General features: G+C 45.0%; 1 protein-coding gene and 1 long non-coding RNA gene across 3 annotated transcripts in view; one reads left to right on the top strand and one right to left on the bottom strand.

Moving 5' to 3' along the window:
• The window catches only part of CDH11 (cadherin 11), a 185783-nt gene extending 179303 nt beyond the window's left edge, over positions 1-6480 (bottom strand). Inside the window, exon 1 of one of the 2 annotated variants that reach the window (XM_081806498.1) lies at positions 6066-6480. The gene's annotated coding sequence lies outside the window, so the exon portion shown is untranslated. The remainder of the gene's footprint in view (positions 1-6065) is intronic. The other variant, XM_006747624.3, reaches the window with a different exon arrangement.
• Positions 6481-7744: 1264 nt separating this feature from the next.
• LOC115944757 (uncharacterized) overlaps positions 7745-21340 on the top strand; it is a 285960-nt gene continuing 272364 nt past the window's right edge. Inside the window, exons 1-3 of the long non-coding RNA XR_014140836.1 lie at positions 7745-8106; positions 12052-12107; positions 12910-12993. This is a non-coding gene — a long non-coding RNA (uncharacterized LOC115944757). The remainder of the gene's footprint in view (positions 8107-12051; positions 12108-12909; positions 12994-21340) is intronic.

The following is a 21340-nucleotide window of genomic DNA, read 5'->3' as shown; positions in this document are numbered from 1 at the left end:
TCAGTCACATACCCTCTAAGCATTGGGGCTGGAGCTGAGAACGATCAAAGTACTAGGCAGGGCTGGAATTAGGGTGAGTCAGGTGAGGCACTGTCCTTGGACACAAAATATAAGGGTTTGCCAAAAAACTCAGTAATCAAGATGAATAATATTGTAATGCGATATTTTAAAAATCATGTTGAATGGAGAAAGTCCATGATGAACAAAATATCAAAATGTTAAACAAAGACAGGGATTTTATTCTGCCCTTGCACACCTTGGGCTCACGCTCTTCATCCTAATTTTTTGCTGTTTGAATAACAGGTCCAAGCCTCAGCCTCGGGGATGATGGAAGTAGCCTGACATTTAGGATGTGATCACAGGTAACGCTTTCCCAGAGATCCGTGGTGGGGGTGGTTTGCACTGTATGATATCTGAACGTCTATCCCTGCCTGCATCCATGCTGGTTCTTACTGAGGATAAACACCACTAGTGGCGGGGATGCTACTCCAAATTCTCACTGTTTGCACTCACTGATGGAGCCTAATGATGGCTGAAAAGAGATCTCATGTGTCTTAAACTAAAACCAGGGAGCAGCCTCCACCACTCCTGTTGCTGTTAGGTAATCATCAGTGTGGAAGGCACTGCACCGAAAGCCAGTATCTTCCAGAAATTCCTACAAATTCTTAATTAGTGAAATCATGCGAGTGCAGAGGACCACGTCATGCGGATTTCTGGCAAAGAAGGGAATTCGTGGAGGAAGTGAATGAAGGTTTTTCCTCACCGGCAAAAAACCAGAAAAATTCAAGAAAAATTCACAGTATCCTGTGAGACGTTCTCAGTGCCAGAAAACAATAGAATAAGACCCTGGCCACTGTTTACTGTGGACTATAAACCTGTTTATGCCAGCTTTCTGCATTCAGGACCTCACATGAGTCTCAAGGAGTGGAGAGAAAGGGAGGGGGACACCAGTATTTGGCCCACCGTGAGCAACAGCACCATTAGTCTCTCTCACACTTTTTTTTTTTCCTTCCCTTACCTCTTTCCTCCTTTCTCTCTCATCCGCCTATCTCACTTACTATCCTGGGGTACCAGATTCTCTGCCTGAGCTGAAACTTAAACCGGACAGACCATGAGAACAATGATTTATCTCAATAAGAATTCTGGAACTCTGCAACAGTCTGATAACTAATTAAACCAAATAACAATAAAATTTTGCCTCCAGTTCTAACAAACATGCATTATTCACAAGCACTTAAAATTTAAAAGCACTTTCTTTTTTTCAGTTAAATAAACTGTCCGGTGGTGAGTGAGCATTGGTTTACAAAACACTTTGTCTTATTTTCCACTGAGTTACTTAATACTCCTTCCCATAATCCATTTGCATTGATTCCTTCTTCATCAACGGGCCTTTGCATTCCAACACACTCAGAGCTGCAAGGAACTGCACTGCTGACTCACCAGGGAGGCAATTGTATTCAGTTAAAAAAATACAAACAAGAATCCACTTAAGACAGTACTTATTTTTTTTAATAGAGCTTTCCTCTTAATTATAATATAGCGTTAGTGTTTTTTTTTTACATTATTCTTCTGAACTTTCATAATGACACTATCAAACAGTAACAAATATAAATTTGTGCAGCCCGAAATAAGCAATTTAATCATAAGCAGTAATTTCCATATCACTGAGGGAAAAAAAAAAGTCAAATGATTAAACTCCAGTACATGAGGACCAATCTTGAATTAAATTTTACTCTCTGCTAAATTTAGGGTTTTTTACAGCAATATCAAGAATGGTTTAAAGGTAATAGTAAAACATTTACAGTTATATTAAAACTCCATGCCCCAAAGTGTTTACCAAAGATCAACTGCTATTCTTTTTTTTTGAAAATTAGAAATGTCTTGCAGACCTCTTCAAAACCTCCTGAAAGAATAGGCAATGATACCACAGCAATCTCACTAATATTTATTTCTCTTCTTTATTCATTCGCTTCCCTTCGGAGTCTCAAATGATGCTCTTTCTGGCAGGAAAAAAAAAAAGGCCAGAAATTCTCCCAGATCACAGCCTCACTGAGCGCTGACCTGGTGTATCATGCAGCCCAGCCCCGACGCATCTCCTGCTCAGACAATCTCAAGTTACAAAAGATTTTCCAACTTTCTAGTAAACTCCAAGATGGGAAGAAGAGGCTGAAGGTAACGGATCCACCGACTAGAAAGATGTTAATCCTGACAAACTGCTCAGGCGGTAGCCTGAACCATAGCTAGATTGAATTCGGTCTCTCCTGAGAGGGCCAGACAAGGCTGGTGCTAACAAAACCGCTTTTCATGGTGCCCTCAAAAGCAGATGGGCCCCATGCAGAAAGCTGGAGAAGGGCGCCATTGCCCTCTAGTGGCCAGAAGTGCAATCTTCCGCGAAGGAGCCCATTTCCAGAGATGCACAAGGCTCTCAATGTCAGGGTAAAATTATAGCAGAAAGATGTCTAATTATCCTCCTCGAGTGTTTTCTTTAGTCTTTCCTGCCCACAGAAGAGGCTGTGGATGGCTATCACAGTAATCCTGATGGAATCCTCATGGATTCTTAGTACTTCTGGTGTGCCAGAATTTGTCCAACTTTCTCTAGCTTTACGTTTGTTTTTTTTCTTTTTAACATACCTGTTGATGTCTCTCCCCTAGCCCACATAGACCAAAGATCTTTACATATTTTAGGGGCAATAACATTGGATTGGAAAGGTTGACAACCCAAATGCTTGGGAGATCTAGAATGGGGGCTCCTGACAAACTAGGTAACTTTTCCTGAAACAATGACCAATTTCATAAGGTGGGGGGGAACATCCCAACCACATTTCAATCCCTTAAATTGAAATATGAATTTACACAGTGCTCAGATTTTCTAGGAAAAACACTGAGGAATTCACAGTCATTCTGCAAACTTGACAGTTTAAGAGAAAATGTTTGTTACCTACTTTCAAACTCCATAGACCAGTGTTTTATCATTATTAATGATTAGGTATGCCTATGATCAAAATGAAAAAAAAATGTTGAAAATAAACAAACAAAATGGTTATGCTTCTTGAACATTTGCCTATATAAATGTATTGAAAATGGAGGAAAACTAAAATCAGACCTGCAGATCTCCTTTGGATGGTTCTGAAAATAGATCTGAATATCACAGATCAAAGTTTATGTGAACTGTCAACTTCATAAGTCACAGACATTCATGGGCAAGGTTCTGAGACCCACTATGCTCATGGGAGTTTAGCTCTGGCATTGTAAATCAAGCCTTGAGGTCAAAGTCATGGTGTTTCCCATAGAGGGTCCCCAAAACCAGAATCTTTACAAGGCAGCCATGTAATTCTATTCAAGGAGGAAGAAAAACCATGAATTATGAAGACAAGTGCATTAAAGGAGCATGAAATTGATCTGTATTCCCCCAAATCATGGCATGGCTCTCCAACCCTACCCCCTCTCCTCTCACAAATAAACAAACAAACATATACATCCACTGCCACTCCTGCAAAGAGGAAAGAAGAGTTCTGGGACATAAAAAAATAGAGCCGTGACTTTTTTTTTTAATTCTCAAATTAACAAAAGATTGCATCTTAATTGAAAATAGAATTTAGGTTCCTAGTAATTTTACTGTCTGGTGTTCTGATAAGAATGCTGAACATAATGGAAGTTCTGAAGTGCTATCAAGATGGTCCAATGCTTCAATTAGAACTATTTTAAAAGCCTATTTTTTTCTAGTAAGCAATAAACCAGTTTGAGTAAATCTACATGTTTGGGCCTCAACAGATGATCCAATCTCCGTCCTCTTCATTCTCCCTCCCCAACCCCCACTCCAGGGATGTGGGTGTGTGTGTGTGTGTTGGGGGGGTTATTCCTTTTTTTTCAAACAATGTAATAAAATGGCCAGCTTATGATGAAATTACAACAAAAATGATAGTAATAGTTGGTATTAACAATAAAGCCTGGCTGCAACACATTTTTAATGCATTAATTTGCAATGTTTCAAAACTAAGATGTAAAGATAATTCTCACCCAAGCAAAGTTTCCTGGCTTCTCAGATGCCCTTCCCTGGTCTATACTTGAAAACTACTTACATTTCTTTGTACTAGGCAGGATTTCAGTTTTGCACGGAGGTTCGAATTCCAGGGCCCACTTGCCAACTCTAAAACTTGGAATCAGAGCTCAGGAGTAAAGAAATCTAGTGACCAGGAGCTTCAGGATCCTTCTGGTATTGACCACAACTCTGTCCCTTTGTTTTGCAACTTTTATTCCTTTGTTCTGCGAGAAGACGACCAGGCTCCCTGCAGCTAGGGTTGGGCTGGGACTACTTTTGTGTTCTGGTGTCTGCATCTCACGTATATAGGAAAAAGAATTCCTGGATTAATGAAATGAAGGTCAGCCCCTTCTCTTCAACTCTCCCATGGTGTTAAGCTCTAGCGCTCGGAGCCCAGCCTGGCAAATGTGCTGATGCGATGCTGGTTGATCCTCGCTCCTGAGAATGCTTCTACATTCCCATTCCCCGGAAAGCCAGACACCCCGCAAAACCATCGATGTCTGCTGCAAGCCCAAGTGATAAAGAATTGATCCATCCTCTTGCCAGATTAATTATCGTTGTCTTCCCTCTGATTAAACCGAAAACTTACTCCCTGCCTCATATTAACCTGATAGGAAAGATCCGAAGAGGAAAACAAGGAAAGATTTCAGAACCACCCGAACGAGATTTCTTTAGGGGGAAACGGGAGGGAAGACTTTAGACAGATCTATACCCCCTACAGCAGGGTTTCAGGAACAACCCTCCATCTCCATCCCTTAGGGACAATCCGTCGTCATGCAGGGATGGCATTATTAAATAATTAAAAGATGCAATTTCTTAATAGCAGTGCGATGGCCCATGAAATTCTTGCTCCATTATCAGCAAAAGCAACAGGGCTTTTTCTAGCACCTAGAAAACCTTTCACTCGGGAGAGGGAGGCGTGTGGAGCACCACCACCCCCACCCCCACACACACCCTCCCGCCCCCGCGAAAGCAGGGCCTTGGCGAGAAAGGGATAAGGAAGTGCGACCGGGGGGGACTCCCCGACCCCACTTTCTCTGGGGACTCTTTTCTTCACAGAGCGAAGCAGGCCCTCCTTACAGCTCTGCCCGGCTTGAGGGGGGAAAGGGTGCTCTCCTCGCCGCCCTTCCCATCCTGCCGGCTCGCGTTCCGGGGCAAAGCTAGGGGAGGAGGGCCGTGCGTGCGGGGAGCGGGAGAGACTTGGCGCGCTCTGGGAGGAGGCGCAGGCTTAGGGCACGGCTTGGTTCGCAAAGTTAACGTTGACCCTGGCAGGCTTCGCAAGCCCCAGGCAAGACGAGCCTGAGTCTGAGCCGCTCGCAGACCTCCCCTTGGGCTGGCGGGAGGTAACAGGCGGCCCCCGGAGCTCCCGAGCAGACTCCGGCTGGAGGTCTGGAGCGCGCACCGCAGTCGGCCGCCCCTCAGCCGCAGTCAGCGGACCCAAAGACCGGCTATTAAAGTGCGGGGCCACAGCCGACCCGACCCGGGTTCCTTCCGCTTTCCGGGGCTTCCCCGGAGGTCCCGCAAGGAGGGCTGAGCCCCGGGAGCGTTCGGCGGGGACCTGGAGGAAGGGGTAGGAACCCTGCAGAGCGCGGTCACGTCGCCGCTTTCGGAAAGAGGTGCAGCGCCGGCGGGCGGGCCGGCCCCGCGCCGGGGGCGACTTTCCCCCGAGACCCGACCGCGGGCAGTCGACGCGTCCGGGGCGCAGCTCTGCAGCCTCTACCCCAGCCCGGCGCAAAGCCCCTCTCCCGCGGCCTCCGGGAGGCCCGAGCAGGGGAGAGGTTGGAGCGCACATCTGGCGCCTCTGCTCTCCGCGCCGCCCGCGCCCACAGCTGGCCCCCGTCTCCCTTTTTGATTTTTAAACAAATCTTCTCTTACCTCCGCCCTCCCCCCCGTTTCTGCGTTGCATTAGTGAAACCTTCTCCAGTCAGACCTCCTTCCCCCACCCCTAGACATGCTCATCCAGAGACCCCCCCCCCCCCAAGAAGCCCCATCCAGTCGAGAGGAAGGGACTGGCGGCGAGCCTCACCTGGGGCCCTGGAGGGTGGGCGCGAGCTACGGGCCGTCGGTCCCTGGCACAAGACGAGCGCAGCGGTGTCAGCCCCGACCCCAGTCCGGGTCCCATTCACAAGTCGGCGGCGGCTGCGAGCGGCCCCCGCGGCATCTGCTCGCGACGCTCCCCTCGGCTGGCGGCGGCCGCGGAATGAGCCGCCGAGCGCGCTAGTGGCAGGAATGAGAAACCGGGGGGAGGTGGCGGGCGGGGTGGGGGGGCCGGAGGAGGAGGGAGGTCGCTGCTGGGAGGGAAAGGAAAGGGCGGGGGGCGGAGAGAAGCCGAGGACGCGAGACACGGCGAGCTGGGCCTGGCGGAGGCTGCGGGGGCCGACTGTGTCCGCACCCCTCCCCCTGGGTGCCCCACAGATGCCGACCCCTGGATTCGTGGCCTGCCCCCGGTCGCTGCACTCCGGCTCCCTTGGGGCTCAGACAGAGTCTGGAGCGACTGAAGTTGGGCTCCAGGGACGCACAGCCAATCAGGGAGGGCGGCGGAGGGAAACCGGGGAGGGGTTGGGAGCCCCTTTTTCCTCCTTCGCCCAAATCCGCTCCAGCTGGCCAGGCTGGGCCCTTGCCCGGGAGGCCTGGATGGTGGGTTGGAGGAAAGCATCGCCCAAGCGGGGGAGGCAATCGGGAATTGTCTTTCCTCACTCTACCACCCCACCTTCCGAAAATCCGTCCACGTCGGCGGCTTCTGCCCTGTGCCCTCCCCCATTTCTCGCAAACTCTGCTTGGGCACGGGTAGGGAAACCTGGGGAGGGAGACTTCGGACTTGGGAAGAGCCAAGTCTCTCTGTTCTCTCTCCGTCCCCCCACCCCCGCCTTGCTTCGTGTGCGGAGGGGGGCTCAGGGAACGTTTCGCCAGAGTGGGCCTCGCGCCCGCCACCCACCTCCGAGGGTGCCTGGGCCCCCGCCTCAGGCGGGTACCGGTGCCTCCCGCCTCGGGCAGCCTCACTTGTTGCCCCAGGGCCCCCTCGCCGCACACCCACCACCGCTCTGCGGGAAGTGCGGCTCTGCGGGGGAGAGGGCCCGAGGGTGCAAGGCCCGCATCCTCCCTCAGTCCTCTCTTTTATCCCTCGGGGAGGACCCGCTAGAGGGAGGGAGCCCCGGCCGCTTGCTGCCCTCGCGGAGCCGCGGCAAGAAAAGGCAGCCTCGGAATCACGCCGGGGACTGGGCGGGGCGTTTGTAGTACCCGAAGCGGTGTGGGGATCCACACACTCCGCGGGCCTGGTGGTGGAGGGGAACGACTATGACCTGGTGGGGTTCCCTGTCTGGAACAAGTTTCCAGGGTGGGGGGTGGCGGAAAAAGAAGAGGCGGAAGGACGATGAAGAAGCAAAGGGAAAACGGGGGAAAGGAATCCCGAGGAGGGACGGGGGTCAGGATGGGAAACTGGGGGAGAGGTGACGGGCCCGCGTAGGAGAAGGGTAAGCAAGGCGCGGAGGGAGAGCGGGGCGACGGGGAGGAGAGGAGCCGAGGAGTTAACGGAAAACGAGGACGAGTAAGAAAAAGAAAGACTCGGACGGCCCACGAAAGGGGAAGGTAGCGGAACGCCGCGCGAGGCGAAAGGGCGGCCGAAGCCCGCCCATCAGAGGAATAGTTAGTCTAAAGGCCACGGCCACACCGAGGGCTGCGAGCGCGCGAGGCTCGGTGGGTTTGATCGGCGCGCGGCAGCGTGCGCGGGGGCCGCGGGCGGGGCGGGCTCTCCCGGCACGCCGCCCCTCCCCCTCGGCGCGCCCGCCGCCCTCGCGGCCTCCGGGATCCCGCCCGCCCCACCAGCGCGCGTCCCGCGCCTTCCGTGGAGCGGTGGCTTTTAGACTGCGCATTCCTCGGCTGGGGGAGGGGGTGCTAGGTTTACGCTGCCCGGTTCCTTTGCTCCACTGCTCCCCCCCGACCCCCACGTCCCAGAGGCCTCAAGGTGACAGGCCTCTGGACCCTGGACGCCGCGCTCCCCCGCCTCACTCACCCCAGGTGCGAGCGACTGGCGAGGCCAAGGAGGCCCAGCGCTTCTCCGGAGCGCGCGGGTGAGTCGCACGCGGTACCAGTCTCTGCCGCCTCCTCAGGTTGGGCCCTGACGCTAGCCCCTCCATACTCTAGCTTCTTCTCAACCCCTTTGGTGCTGTCTTTTCATCTGCCACTCCCGTGTGCCCTAAGCCCTAAAACTTGCAGTGTGTCCTAGGCCGCCGCCGCAAGTGCCCCTCACACCGGCGGGGCGTAGCGGCGGTGATGGGGTGCTCACACTGCGCCCCCTCGCCCGGGAATGAAGTTACACCGGAGAGAAGTTATACTCTCCTTCAGAGATACCTGGATTTTGCGCTTTTTCCGCTACTATTGTCAGGATTGTCTCATCCTTTCCGCGTGGGCATAAAAGGGACCGTGAAGCCATCGTCAGTCTAATTACACATACACAAAGATGTCCAGCATCTGTGATGGCGAGGGCATCTCTTGATCCATGAGAAGAATTTCAATTAATTCCGTTTTGGAGGCATGTCCACAGACAGAGCCTGGGCACATGTGATCTGATATTAGTTGGAATTTGCCCTCCACTTTCTGTTCAGAATACATCAAATGAGAGCAGTTGGGGTTTTTTTGTTTGTTTGGTTGGCTGGTTGGTTGGTTGTTATTTGTTTCTTGGGACTTTTTTTTAGACCATCCCACTCATGAAAGATAGTATCAGCTGATTTTAAAGATAAGTTAAGAATTGTTTGGTAGATTTCCACTGACATGGCATATCTGAATCAGATGAAACCTAGTGTCTAACAGTGGTCAATAGCCCTTTGCCCAACCCAGCAATTCTGTGCCTCTGATTCTACTCAAGAGAGTGGAAAACATACCCACACAAAGCCGTGTATCTGAAAGTTCATAGCAGCGTTATCCCTAACAGCCAGAATTTGGAAATAAACCATATATCCATCAACTGCCAAATAAACAAATGTGGTATATCCACAAAATGGAGTAGTATTCAGCATTAAAAAGAAAAGAAATACTGATGCATGTTACATTATGAATGAATCTTAAAAACATGCTAAAAGCCAGATACAAAACCACATATTGTATGATGCTTTTATATAAATGTCCAGAAAATGCAAATTTATAGAGACAGAAAGCATATCACTGGTTGTCCTGGCTCAGCGTATAAATAGGAATTGACTACAGATGGGCATGAGGGAACTTTGTTTGGTGTTGAAAATGTTCTAAAATCAGATGGTGGTGGTAGTTGCACAAATTTACACATTTAGCTAAAATTCATTGAATTGTTACTTTAAAAAAGGCCACCCCCCCATCCCCCAAAAAACTTTTTACACCTTTATTCCCTATGAGGAATCTGTGAGAGTCTGTGACCTGCATTTGAGCCCTAACTTGGCTGGGGGTGAGGGGGGATTTTGCAAGGCAATTTTAGAGAAAAAAAAAATTTTTTTTTAAGAGTTTTAGTTCTTATAGAAAGATAACCATACGTCTACTCAGTAAGTTCTATTTTGGCGCCTGCTTTGGTGAGTCTTGTAAGTGTTAAAGCAAGTTAATTTCCCCCTTTCACTCTTCTAAGTGATTAATTCCTGGGAACTAGAGTTAGGTATTCCAGTTCGTGACATTTTAAACACACCTACACATAGACACAGTACAAAGTGCACATTTCAGAGGGGATTTTTTTTTTTATGACTATGTTAGGATCTGTCTTAGAAATCCATATCAAGCACTTGGGTGGAGTATTGTGTGATTACAGTTTAGATTAAAAAAGGAAAAGAGAGAGAGAAGAAAGAACCCACTGACAGCTTAAATTAAAAGATTCAGTTCATCCAGGCAGCCAGAAGTTTGGGTGTTTATCTTAACTTGCCTCACCTTTCCTTCACCTTGTTCTTCAAGGGAGGAAACCAGGGTTCACGTTGCTCTGGAGCCGGGATTAAACAACCCCTTATGCTTCCTGCCTCTTCCAGTCCAGACAGAGATGAGGCCCAAATGGCCCTTTTCTTGTCTTTGTCCTTGTCAGCATGAGGCTAATAATTTCCTGTTGGTTCCTTCATCAAAGGTACCAGGCTATCCTCCCTTTGATGAGCCTCTCCTCAGACTCTGAAGATAGCCAGGCCCTGCTGAGTCAGTTCCTTGTTTCCACTTAGAAGCTCCAGGCTCCCCCAGGTCTTCTCAAAGCTTCCTGCTCCAGAGGTATCCTTTGGTATAAGGTGTAAAAAGTGAGGCAAGATCCAAGCAGGAAGATGGTTTTATCACATTGCAGTGGGTTTCAATCGTGCCTTCTCTAGGCAGAGGGAAACCATTGAGAAAGATGGAACAGGAATGCCATTTGTGAACCAGTATTTCAGATAAAGGTTGCCACAGCTGGGTCTGCAGAGCAAAGTAGAAAAACCACAGCCCTTTGATCTGTGTCTGATTCCTGGTTCTGCCTCTTATTAGCTGTATGACTTGACAAAGACTTTATCTCCATGAGATTCAGTTTCCAATTCTATAAAATGGAGATTATTATCTGTGCCTAGATTGTTGCAGGGATTAAATGTGCCTACATATCTAAAGCCATCAAAACTGTGCTTAGAGCAGAGGCTCAATAAATGAAAGCTATTAATTACTATTACTAATTATGAGGTCTAGTTATTATCATACCTTAAATGCCCTGAGCAAGAAAGGAGTCATGTTACAATTATGAATTATAATAATTGTGGAGATTTATCTTATTTTAAATGGTGTTAGTAATAAAACTTCTGGCCAAGAATTTTATGGCAGTTCAAAGTTTACTAACACTGTAAGACCCATTTGAGGTCATATTAGAATTAGATGTGTCTACTATGGGGACAGGTGGCCTGTCCTAGATTTGCCACAGATTCCCTGAGTTGCCCTGAATAACTCCTTCCCTTTCTCTGAGCCTAGCTGTAAATGAGAGCTCACCCAAGATAAGTTCAGGGAGGGATCCTTCCAAAGCTGACATTCTGGGGTTTTTAAGTCCTACTCTTAATGAGAGTTGAGAGCATCTCTTAGATGCAGTTCCCCTTTCCACCACTAGGAGTAGTCAGCCAGTCATCTCAGGCAACCCCCTTCTCTGAAACAGACCCTTTTCAACTCTGACCAGTAGCATTTCTTTGTTTTCCTCCCTCACCTAAACTGTAAGTTCCCCAAGGGCAGGGATGATATCCTTCTGATTTATGCCTGTATCCTCAGCACCTGGTGTATTAAATATAGAAGTCCAATAAATGTTTGATTAAATGTTTATTAATAAATATTTTTATTAAATTAAGACAGTAATTCAAATATCTCCATAGGTTATGAATGACTCCAGCATCCAGTGGCTTAAAATAACAATTATTTGCTCTCCTCCATGGGTTGGCTGGGGTTGCCTGGTCCACACTGAGCTAGGCCAGGGTAACTGCTCAGCTCCCTGTATTTCCCATCCTCCTCCTGGGACCAGTTTGGACATATTCTCATGGCAAAGGCAGTTACACAAGATGTCATGCAGAAATATGCATGGCCTCTTGGGGTGCAGGCTTAGGACTGGAAACTGTCCCTTCTACCTCACACTTTTGTTGGCCAAAGCATACTACATAGCCAGATCAAAAGATAAGGGGTGGAAAAATGTAATCTGCTTTTTCAGTGAGAGGAACTTCAGAGTTGTATGGCAAGGGGTGTAGATACAGGGAAGGATGAAGAGTTGAGGCCGTTAACACAATCTCCCACAGGCACGGCTTTCCAGCCTGCTTCCATGCTGGGTCATCTTGGGTTGTCAGATCCCATGGGTTATATCCTATAATCAGGAATACAGTATTCTAGAACATTAGAGGAGACAGGATTAGAAGACAGTTTCAGCCTCATACCAAACCTCATAACTATGTCCTTTAACTCTGAGACTCAAGTTGTAAAGGAAGAAACAAGCAGAAATAGTAATGTAATAATAATAATCACTGGCTTATAGATAAAACTAGAAATTATTAAAACATTCCATCAAAGTGTGTATTATTATTCCTGTTTTGCAGATGAGAGAATTGAGACAACAGGAAAATTATATGCACTGCCTAATATAATACAGCAGGTAAGTATTGGAGCTGGGATTCCAACCTATGTGTGTTTGACTCACAAGTTATCCCAGTGGAGAAGCTCATGGAACAGATTCTAGTTTTGATATGAATGGGGAGTGTGTGGGGAAAAGGGAGAATTTTCTCTATGCCCAGGGCAGAGGGCATCCATCAGATCCCTAGGCACATTGCCTGAAACACAATACGTACAAAATAAATATTTATAAAATGGTGAAAGGAAGGAAGGGAGGGAAGGGCAATAGAGGCAGAGGAGGTAAGAGCAGAATTAGGAGGATACAAGAAAAAAGATATAAGCGTGTTAATTTATTTGGAAAACCATCCCTCCCATGGTGGGCAGAAATCTGGGGATTCTGAGTCTTCTATTCCTTGCCTACTGGTACTGAGAACAGTTGCCTCATGCTTACCTCCATCCATAGGCCAGAAGGTCCATCATGAGGTGATTTCTGAGTACCTTGCTGATCTTCCCACCTCTCCCTGGATCACTCAAGCCACATTTTACTTTCTGCTATTGTTCAAACATAAACATACTCCAGATTCAGGACCTTTGCATTTGCTGTTCCTTCTGCCTGAAGCACCCTGCCCCAAGTCTTTCTCCTGGCTTGCTCCCTCATTTTGCCTGTTTAACCAGGACTTCCCTGGCTCTTTCATCAGCAGAAGCACCCACCCAACCTTCCAGTCCCCTGCAGTCCATCCCTTTCCCCTGAGACTGCTCTGTTCTTATTTGTAACATATATATCTACTTGAGATTGTATTGTATATTTTTATTTATCTGTGTTTATCATCACCTTGCCCCATTAGGGTACAAGCTTCAGGAGGGCAAAGGATATCGTCTCTCTTGTTCATTCCTGAATCTTCAGCATCTAATACAGTGCCAGGCATATGGTAAGCACTCAGTAAATATTTGTAGAATGAATACATGAATAGCAAATGCATGAAAAATGCTAACTGAATGAATGAATCCCAAAACCAAGAGCAGATGGATCATCTGCTTGAATCTAAACATGGTACAAGTGTCTCTTGTTTACAAAGTGAATTTAATGATGCCAATTATTCATATTACAAAAAATGATTCTTCACGTTACCGAAGGTTTCATTTGAATGCTAGTTAAAATAGTTACCTCCTTTAGTGCTTTTAAAAATATAATCCAATTTACAAAATGGTGGTATGCAGACAACTTTTCTGGAACGTATGAACTTCCTAAAATTAATTACAGGTATGCATAATGACAGTTCTGCTTCTGATTTCTAATTCTAGTTTGTTTGCTGTGTGGACTCAGAGACTGGCTTATTAAATGGCCTCACAGAAGGCTATTTCAATGTTCCTATGTGCATACATTTACATTCTTTTTTAAACTTGTGAATAGGCACACTTAAATGTGTTTGTGCTCTAGGAGAACCATTGGAAATGTTATTCAAGATTGGTACTGGCTTGCTTTGCAAATAGTCTATGGTTTGGACAACAGGACTTAAGAGAGCTCTGTGTTCCAATTTTTATGAACGTTGGAACATTGACTGTGTTGAGAGGGAAAAGGCAGAAATCATTGTTAACCAATGCGGAAAGCTTTTTACAAAAATCTTTCTTTAGTGTCCTCAGCTTAAGACAGATGAACTTACACAGCATAAGCTGTATTTCAGTGTTTTCCCCAGTTGTGTATGTTTCTCTCCCTTTTCAGTGGCCTCTTTCATGGCTAAGAACTAATAGTGGTGTTTCCATAGGTCAGACTGGAATGTACAGGTGGCTCCCAGAGCTTTCTTCTTGGAGACAGTATTCCAGAAAAGTCTCTCTATTCTTTTTTTTTTTTTTTAAAGATTTTATTTATTTATTTGAGAGAGAGAATGAGAGAGAGAGAGCATGAGAGGGGGGAGGGTCAGAGGGAGAAGCAGACTCCCCGCCGAGCAGGGAGCCCGATGCGGGACTCGATCCCGGGACTCCAGGATCATGACCTGAGCCGAAGGCAGTGGCTTAACCAACTGAGCCACCCAGGCGCCCAAAGTCTCTCTATTCTGATTGATAGTCACCTTAGTTCTGGGTCTTAAGCCATGATTGATTTTCCATTGTACAGAGTATTGTTTTGGGCTATGGATGGAATTTAAGAATAACATAGCTATTCATTGAATGCCTATTAAGTGCTTTAATTCCGGTCCTTACAACTGTTCTACAAAGTATGCCCATTTTATAGGCGAGGATGAGAAATTTCGGAGAATTGAACGGCTTACTCAAAGTCAAACAGTTTGCTAATAAATGAATAATTAAATGTGATGTAATTGCTCAGAGTCTGCAAGGGAATATCATTTGGGGAATGATTTATATGGGAGAGATTGTAAGGGGAGGTGAGTGAAGCTTTCGTTAAAGGTATTTTTTCAGCTGAGAATTAAAATATGCAGAAGAGTTAAGATTAAGTATAGGGAGAGAACATTGCTTGGAAGGAGTAGATTGTGTAAGAGCATTGAGGCAAGATGGGATTTGGGGCATTTGAGGACCTAAAAAAGATTCATAAGCCTGATGCTTAATGTACTCTGAGGAAGTACACAGAGACGAATAATCCAGGGCTTTGTAGGACAAGGAAATTGTACCCCAAATGCAATGGGCAATGTGATTTTTTTTTAAAGCAGGAGTGATCTGATTGTATTTATTGACAAAGAATATTTTGGCTGTGAGCCAGTGAAAGCAAGAATGGCTGCATGGCAATCCATTGCAGTTAAACAGGAGAGAGGGCTGCTGGCTTGGAAGATGCAATGGCAGCAAAGAGGGATGCATGCCCTACGTGTGTTTTGGAAATGGAAGCAGGACTTTATGTTGAATTGGTATTGGCAGATGAGAGAGAGAAAGATGTCAAGGATCATTCTTATGTGAGTGACTCAACCAGTTGAGTGGATATAGGTGCTTATTATTGACTAAAAGTCTGCGGGATGACCAGGTGTGTGAGTATGAGACCAGGTGTGGGAAGTAAGATTCCCCAACCTGCAGTTTTATGAACCCATTTTGGGTACTAGGCTGCTCTCCTTTCCTGTGCCCACAAATATCCTCCTGGGTCAGGAAGGCAGTGTCACCTGATGTTTAATTAGCTAAAAATATAAATCACTCTGCTGTGAGCAGAAGGCCTGGGTTCTGAACTCTGGCTTTGGATAAATACTTGCCTCACTCTGAGCCACTTCTTTTTTGTCCAGAATGAGGAGGCTTGCCCAAAAGATGTCTACATTCCTGTTTCTCTATAAAAGCCCATGATTACTGATGATGGTCAGTCCAGGCACAGTTTTTCAAAACTATGTCCGAAGGATACATTTATATTGACCCCTTGCAGTTGGAAGCCTGTCCTGAGATATAGGTGAAATAGGACGTGGGGCAGTGGTAATGGCCAGAAGATACACAGAGGCATTCACGTTACCCCAGAGCTCAGGGCAGAGGTCAGATTCCCTCATGTCACCATGTAGGGCCATTTGTCAACAATTCTTTGCTATTCACGGCATCCAAGGATTTTCAGCAGCTTTTTTTCCTACCTAAATTGTCCACACCTTTGCTCCCTCCAGTTTCCTCCTTCTCTGCTCTTCTCAGGGGAGGGAGCAGAATTCCTCGGCACAGAGAGTGGGCTTGGAAACTGAGCTGCCCAAGTCTGATTCCTGGTTATGACCCTTTCTGTCTGTGGGCAAATCTTACCTCTGTGAGCGTCAGTTTCCACGTCTATAAAGTTGTAATGACGTCTGTACCTACTTCAGAGAAGTGTTTTAAGTTAGAAAGGTGACAATTCACAGTGCCTAAAAAATAGTAAATATTCAGTGAATGTGTTTCTCCCTCCGCTCCTCCCTCCTTTGCCTTCTCTTCCTTATTATCTTACATTTTTCAGAACTGAGCTAAGGGATCAAGCATTTCAGAAAATATCCCCTGACCTTTCCCTGCCAGAGAATCTTGTGTATACTTTGATCATGCCACAGCATATTATCCCGTTTCCTTGTCTCACTCCCATCTCTTTGTGAGCGATATCTAGAGACCAATAATTATTGATACTTCATCACTGTATCTCAAGCATACAAGCATATGGTAGGTGTTCAATAAACGTGGGCTAACCTTTACTGCCAAAGAAGATGTTTTAAGAAGGATGGCTGGGAAGAGGGATGACAGAGAAGAGGAAAAAAAAAATCCCACATGTCATGCCAACTCCTCAAAAGAGATTTTGGTATAGAGTATCAAGGAAAAATGGTAAAAAGCAGAATCCATTAACTGGCCCAAATTGCATTAACAGTTCTCTACTTTGTGACATATACTCATCATTTAGTCTTTAGTACAAGCAAGTCTTGATTGACTAAGAAATGTTTATCAAAAGAAGCAAAATTTACCATGTGTATTTACAGCGTAAAGTCTCTCCTCCTATAGCTTTGCTTACATCAATGGAAGGGGGAAAATGCACCCAGACAGTCTAATTTCTTTAAGTCAGATGAGTCATGGAAGCAAACATGGGAAGATGTGCTACAAAATAATCAATCATCAGATAAAACTGTTTTGGATGTGGCAGATGTTTAAAATGAAGTACGGCTATCTTTTCTCAGCTAAAAGTTTGTGTATTTACAAAAGATTCTGGTAGAAGGTGCGGAGAGATTAGCCAAACCATCACTTAAATGGGGGTATGATTTCAAAGCAGGAAAGCTGCTGAAAATAGTAGTCCTCTCTCTATCCTCTTCCTCCTAACCCTGTCCCTCACCCTCATGCCAATACCCAGTAATTGCTTTTCCATGATAAACATTTTTTACTTTTCGTTTGTTAACAGTGTGGCTCCTAGAATACTTACATGTTTTATTTGGCCAGTATCTGTTTTAAATATCATGTTTTAAATGGAAAATACTCATAGTAGCAAAGGCAGCAGCATCCTAATCAGTTAGGAGAAGGGAGGTGCCTTCCCCATATTATTGCTCAATCTTACTACCCCCATTTCGGGAAACTACAATGCTAGGTGATAAGCTGTATGTCTAATTTTGTACAGCTTAGACATTGTGGAGTGTGGGTGTCTTCACATAGCTTTCTCATTCCAGTTCATGTGGGTATTTCTCAGATGTAAACTGACAAGCATTCAGTCTGATAGGATGAACACTTCCTAGAAACTGGACATTTAACATCTTATAATGCATCTGTATCCTAAATGCCAAACCTGTCAAACTCTGTCTCCAAATGCCCATAGCATCGTAGTCTCTGCATACCCACTTGGTATGCTTGGAATAAGCTTTCCCATGCGTGCTCCAGCTAATTCCAATATATTCTTTGAAAACTTTCTGCTCAGGTGTCCTGTCCTCCAGAAATATTTTCTGGATTCTCCTTGCCCTTTCCTCTCTCCTGCCAACAGTATTAATTTAATATCCTTCCTTTATGTTCTGTGCACCATGTGCCTAATTCAGATATAGCATTTGACTGGTCATTTATTAAAAAAAAAAAAAAAAACCTTCCCAAGGCTCTTATTCATTAAGGGTAGCAGCCATTTTTTTATACATAATTTGGGGATACATATCCCCAGTTATATACATATCCTTAGAGCCGGTCACAGTGCATGTGAGGATAAAATAAGAATAATATCTAGCATTCATTTAGTGCTTACATAGATCAGGCACTGTTCTAAGTAGTTTACATGTAGACTCATCTAATTCTCATAACGCGATTGTGAGATTGAAACTATTGAAAAGGATCTTTTCTACAAGAGGTAGGGAGGGAGGAAGGTATGGGGGGGAGAGGAATGTGTACAAAAATACATATACAGCTTACCTATGCAAACATTCACACATCATAGATCTGGATATTTTACTTAATCATACACTTGATAAGTTTTAACACAAAGAGACTGCCAACCACATTGATAAACACCCAGCACAGATAACAGGTGCTTCTTTGCCCTCTGTGTTTTGCCACAGACTGTTCAGAGTTTTCGGTCCTGGATGTCACAATGACAATCAGGACATTGAAGGGCCTGGAATGTGAGCCACATCGAGAAATGATTTGAGAATGTATAGTTTGGAGAAGAGAATGCTCTGGGGGTACATGATCACTTTGTTCACATATCTGAAGTGCTGTCATAAAGAAGAATGATTAGATTTATTTTGCTTGGCCCCAAGGGGTACAAAACTGAGACTAATGGATGGAGGCTTTGGAGAGGGAGAGCGAATGCTGCTCAGTCTCCGGAAGAATTTCTGGCCAGAAAAGGTCTCTGCCACTAGATGTTGTGCTCCTCGGAATAGAGAGCTTTGGTTCATTTCAGGCAGAGGAACCCAGACTGTATGTCCATCTGACAGATATTCTCACATTTCACAGGGGTCTTGTGCTGTAAATGGGGGGGGAGGGTATTACAGCACCACCATCTCTTTTCAGTACAGTTTTTCATAGAAATTGTAACAGGTCTAGTTAGAGTACCGTATGCCTTGAACAAAAGTTTGTTTCTATTAATGTTAAAACTACTAGTACTGTTGCAATTACTATTAATAGTCATATAATAGGTGCCCTTTGGAGAGTAGCTACTGTGTAACAGGTGCATAGTCCCTGTGCTAGACACTTTGCATTTTGCATACACCATGTCACTTAACTTGCATAGCAATCCTGAATGGGCAGTGTTATCAATTTCATTTTGCAGTTGTAGGGCGCTGAGGCTCTAGGAGATGAAGCAATCTTTACAGGGTTAGCCAGGTAATAACACTCCAACCATTGTGTGTCTGACCATAAACTCAATTGTCTCTCTGTTTTAGGTAGGGGAGAAGAAAAAGGAGGAAAGTACAGGAGAAGAGAGGAGATCAAAGGAGGGGAAAAATATATAGTAATTCTAGGTTTGAGTCAGATTTCTTTTGGGAAAAGATGATACTCTGCTCCTGAAATATTCTAATTTCTTGTGTGTCTAGCTGTACATTGCTGGTTGTATAGATTGCAATTATCAGTGACAGATTCATTTTTTAATTCTTTTTCTAATGAATCCATTGGATTCTGTGGCCACTTTCATAGGAAGAGCTGCCTCACAATTACATGAGAACAGATTAATTTATGTGTGTGGCTCATACACATCTTCTCAAAAAGGTAAATCAAGAGGGACTTAGGTAGGGTAAGAAGAAGAACTTGAATAGGACTGGAAGATCAAAGATAAGATTTTGAGATATTATCAGTGTATCAAGAATAACAAAATTAAGCATGTATCCAAAGACAAATGGTACTAAGCAATTTTGATAGTTTCTTCCCCCCAAGGTACTTAAAGAACCTATGGTGGATGAGCTGATTCAGACAGCCAGCCAGCCTCATTGGGATCAATGTATGGAAAGCATATAACAAGTGCTTGTGCCTATTTTCTCACATGTGTCGTCCTTTTGCTCACCATCTTTCTAGAGCTACCACCACTATGAGGTCTGTATTCACTTCTCTGATTCCTAGGGTTTTCTTTCAAGCTTCTAAAGAAGCTATCCTCTGCATCACAAAATTGGATTCAGAATCATGTTCTATGTGTCTACTTTTCTTTTCCATGCAAGTGGGAGGAGATGCACATAGCAGTTTGCAGTATCACTGGGGAAATGCTAACTGTAGATCTTCAGATGACTTCACGGGGTAAACTAACTTTGACTTTAACCTTTAGCTTTGCAAGTCCAAGAATTCAGTCTTGTCTGAATCCCAGAGATGATTGATCAGAACATTTATTGTACTTTCCTAACACTTGAGTTATCTCAATGTTAAGTGAAAGGAGATCTGGACAAAACAGATGCTCACAATCCCAATTACTTGAAAAGCAATGAAGACAACTTCATTCACCAGAATTTCTCCTAAGAGGAGTCCCATATATGTTCTGAACAAATAAATAATATGTGGAATGAATAGTGAGCAGAAAGAAAAAGTTCAGGTGGAGAAGAATGGTTCCCAAATTACTTTCTCAAGGACAGGATAGCTCCATATTTTTTTGGTTTTGATTAAGCATCTTGAATTGTTGAGAGGTATAAAATTGGGAGTCTGAGTCAAGGTACATATAAATTGTACCTGGCTGCTACATCTCACATGCAGGTGTACCACTGATATCAAAACTAGGAAGTGACTATGGAGAAGAGGAATGTGTGATGGAGATTTTTTTCCCGCTATAGATGCAACGTAAGTCCTCTTATTTTCCTGCCGAACACCTTCAGTAAGGTTTATCATGTTTGATAATGCTTTTATGACACTGGATTATTTTGGGGGGGGTGGGGTATTTAAAGGGACTGAGTGAGCTATGAGTCTGGTACTTTCCCTGCACCTTATAAACTAAAGAAGGAGAGGACATTTAGGTTACATGTAATTATGGGGTAATGATACCTAGCTTTTGGGGCTGTTAAGAGGATTAAACAAGAACAAAATGTAAACTATATGGAAATAGTACATACTCAACATGTATTTTCTATCTTCTTATGGGAAAGCCAACTTATATCAAGTGCTCATAAGAAACTAAACGTGTGAATGAAGTTGGTAACAATGAGAAGACTAGGAAGTGTGTGTGTGTGTGTGTGCATGTGTGCATCTGTGTTGGGAATTGACTGAAAAGACTTGTTAAATTACTGATTTGGGAAGTCTCACATATGAAGGAGAGCACAGGGATGATCCAGCCAACTTGTCAGTGGCCTCACACTTGTAGTCTCTTTGCCTTTCCTGTAATAGGACTAGCCCTGTCAAAGGGGAAAGAGGCATGTCTGGCCTCTCTTTCCCACCTCCCGCCCCATACCTTGCTGGGATACACTGTAAATCTATCTCATCTCCTGCTCTTCTTGCTTTTGATAGCCATACATTTCTTCAGATATGTTAATAAAAGCAATCTTGCTATAGCCAGGTGATTCTGTTGTTCAGGAGTCATTTGTCTCTTTGTGATGATCATATTTATCATTTGTTTTATTTTAAGGTTTTTAATCTCAGCTTGTTGTTCTTGTTGCTTTTGTTCTGAGTTCCAGAGACAGGACACTGGCAATTTATCAAAACCCCAACTATAGGCAACATTTCCTACACAAAGTATACATTTCTTGGGCAAGGCATCTTGCTTTTTCCAGTGATATCATCCCTAGAATTTCTTTTTTTTTTTTTTTAAAGATTTTATTTATTTATTTGAGACAGAGAGAATGAGAGAGAGAGAGCACATGAGAGAGGGGAGGGTCAGAGGGAGAAGCAGGCTCCCTGCCGAGCAGGGAGCCCGATGCGGGACTCGATCCAGGGACTCCAGGATCATGACCTGAGCCGAAGGCAGTCGCTTAACCAACTGAGCCACCCAGG

The sequence above is a fragment of the Leptonychotes weddellii genome, chromosome 16 (assembly GCF_054177405.1).
Source record: "Leptonychotes weddellii isolate Sample4059 chromosome 16, ASM5417740v2, whole genome shotgun sequence".
NCBI lineage: Eukaryota > Metazoa > Chordata > Mammalia > Carnivora > Phocidae > Leptonychotes > Leptonychotes weddellii.
The sequence above is the reverse complement of the archived record's forward strand: the minus strand, read 5'-3'. Positions and strand labels throughout refer to the sequence as shown.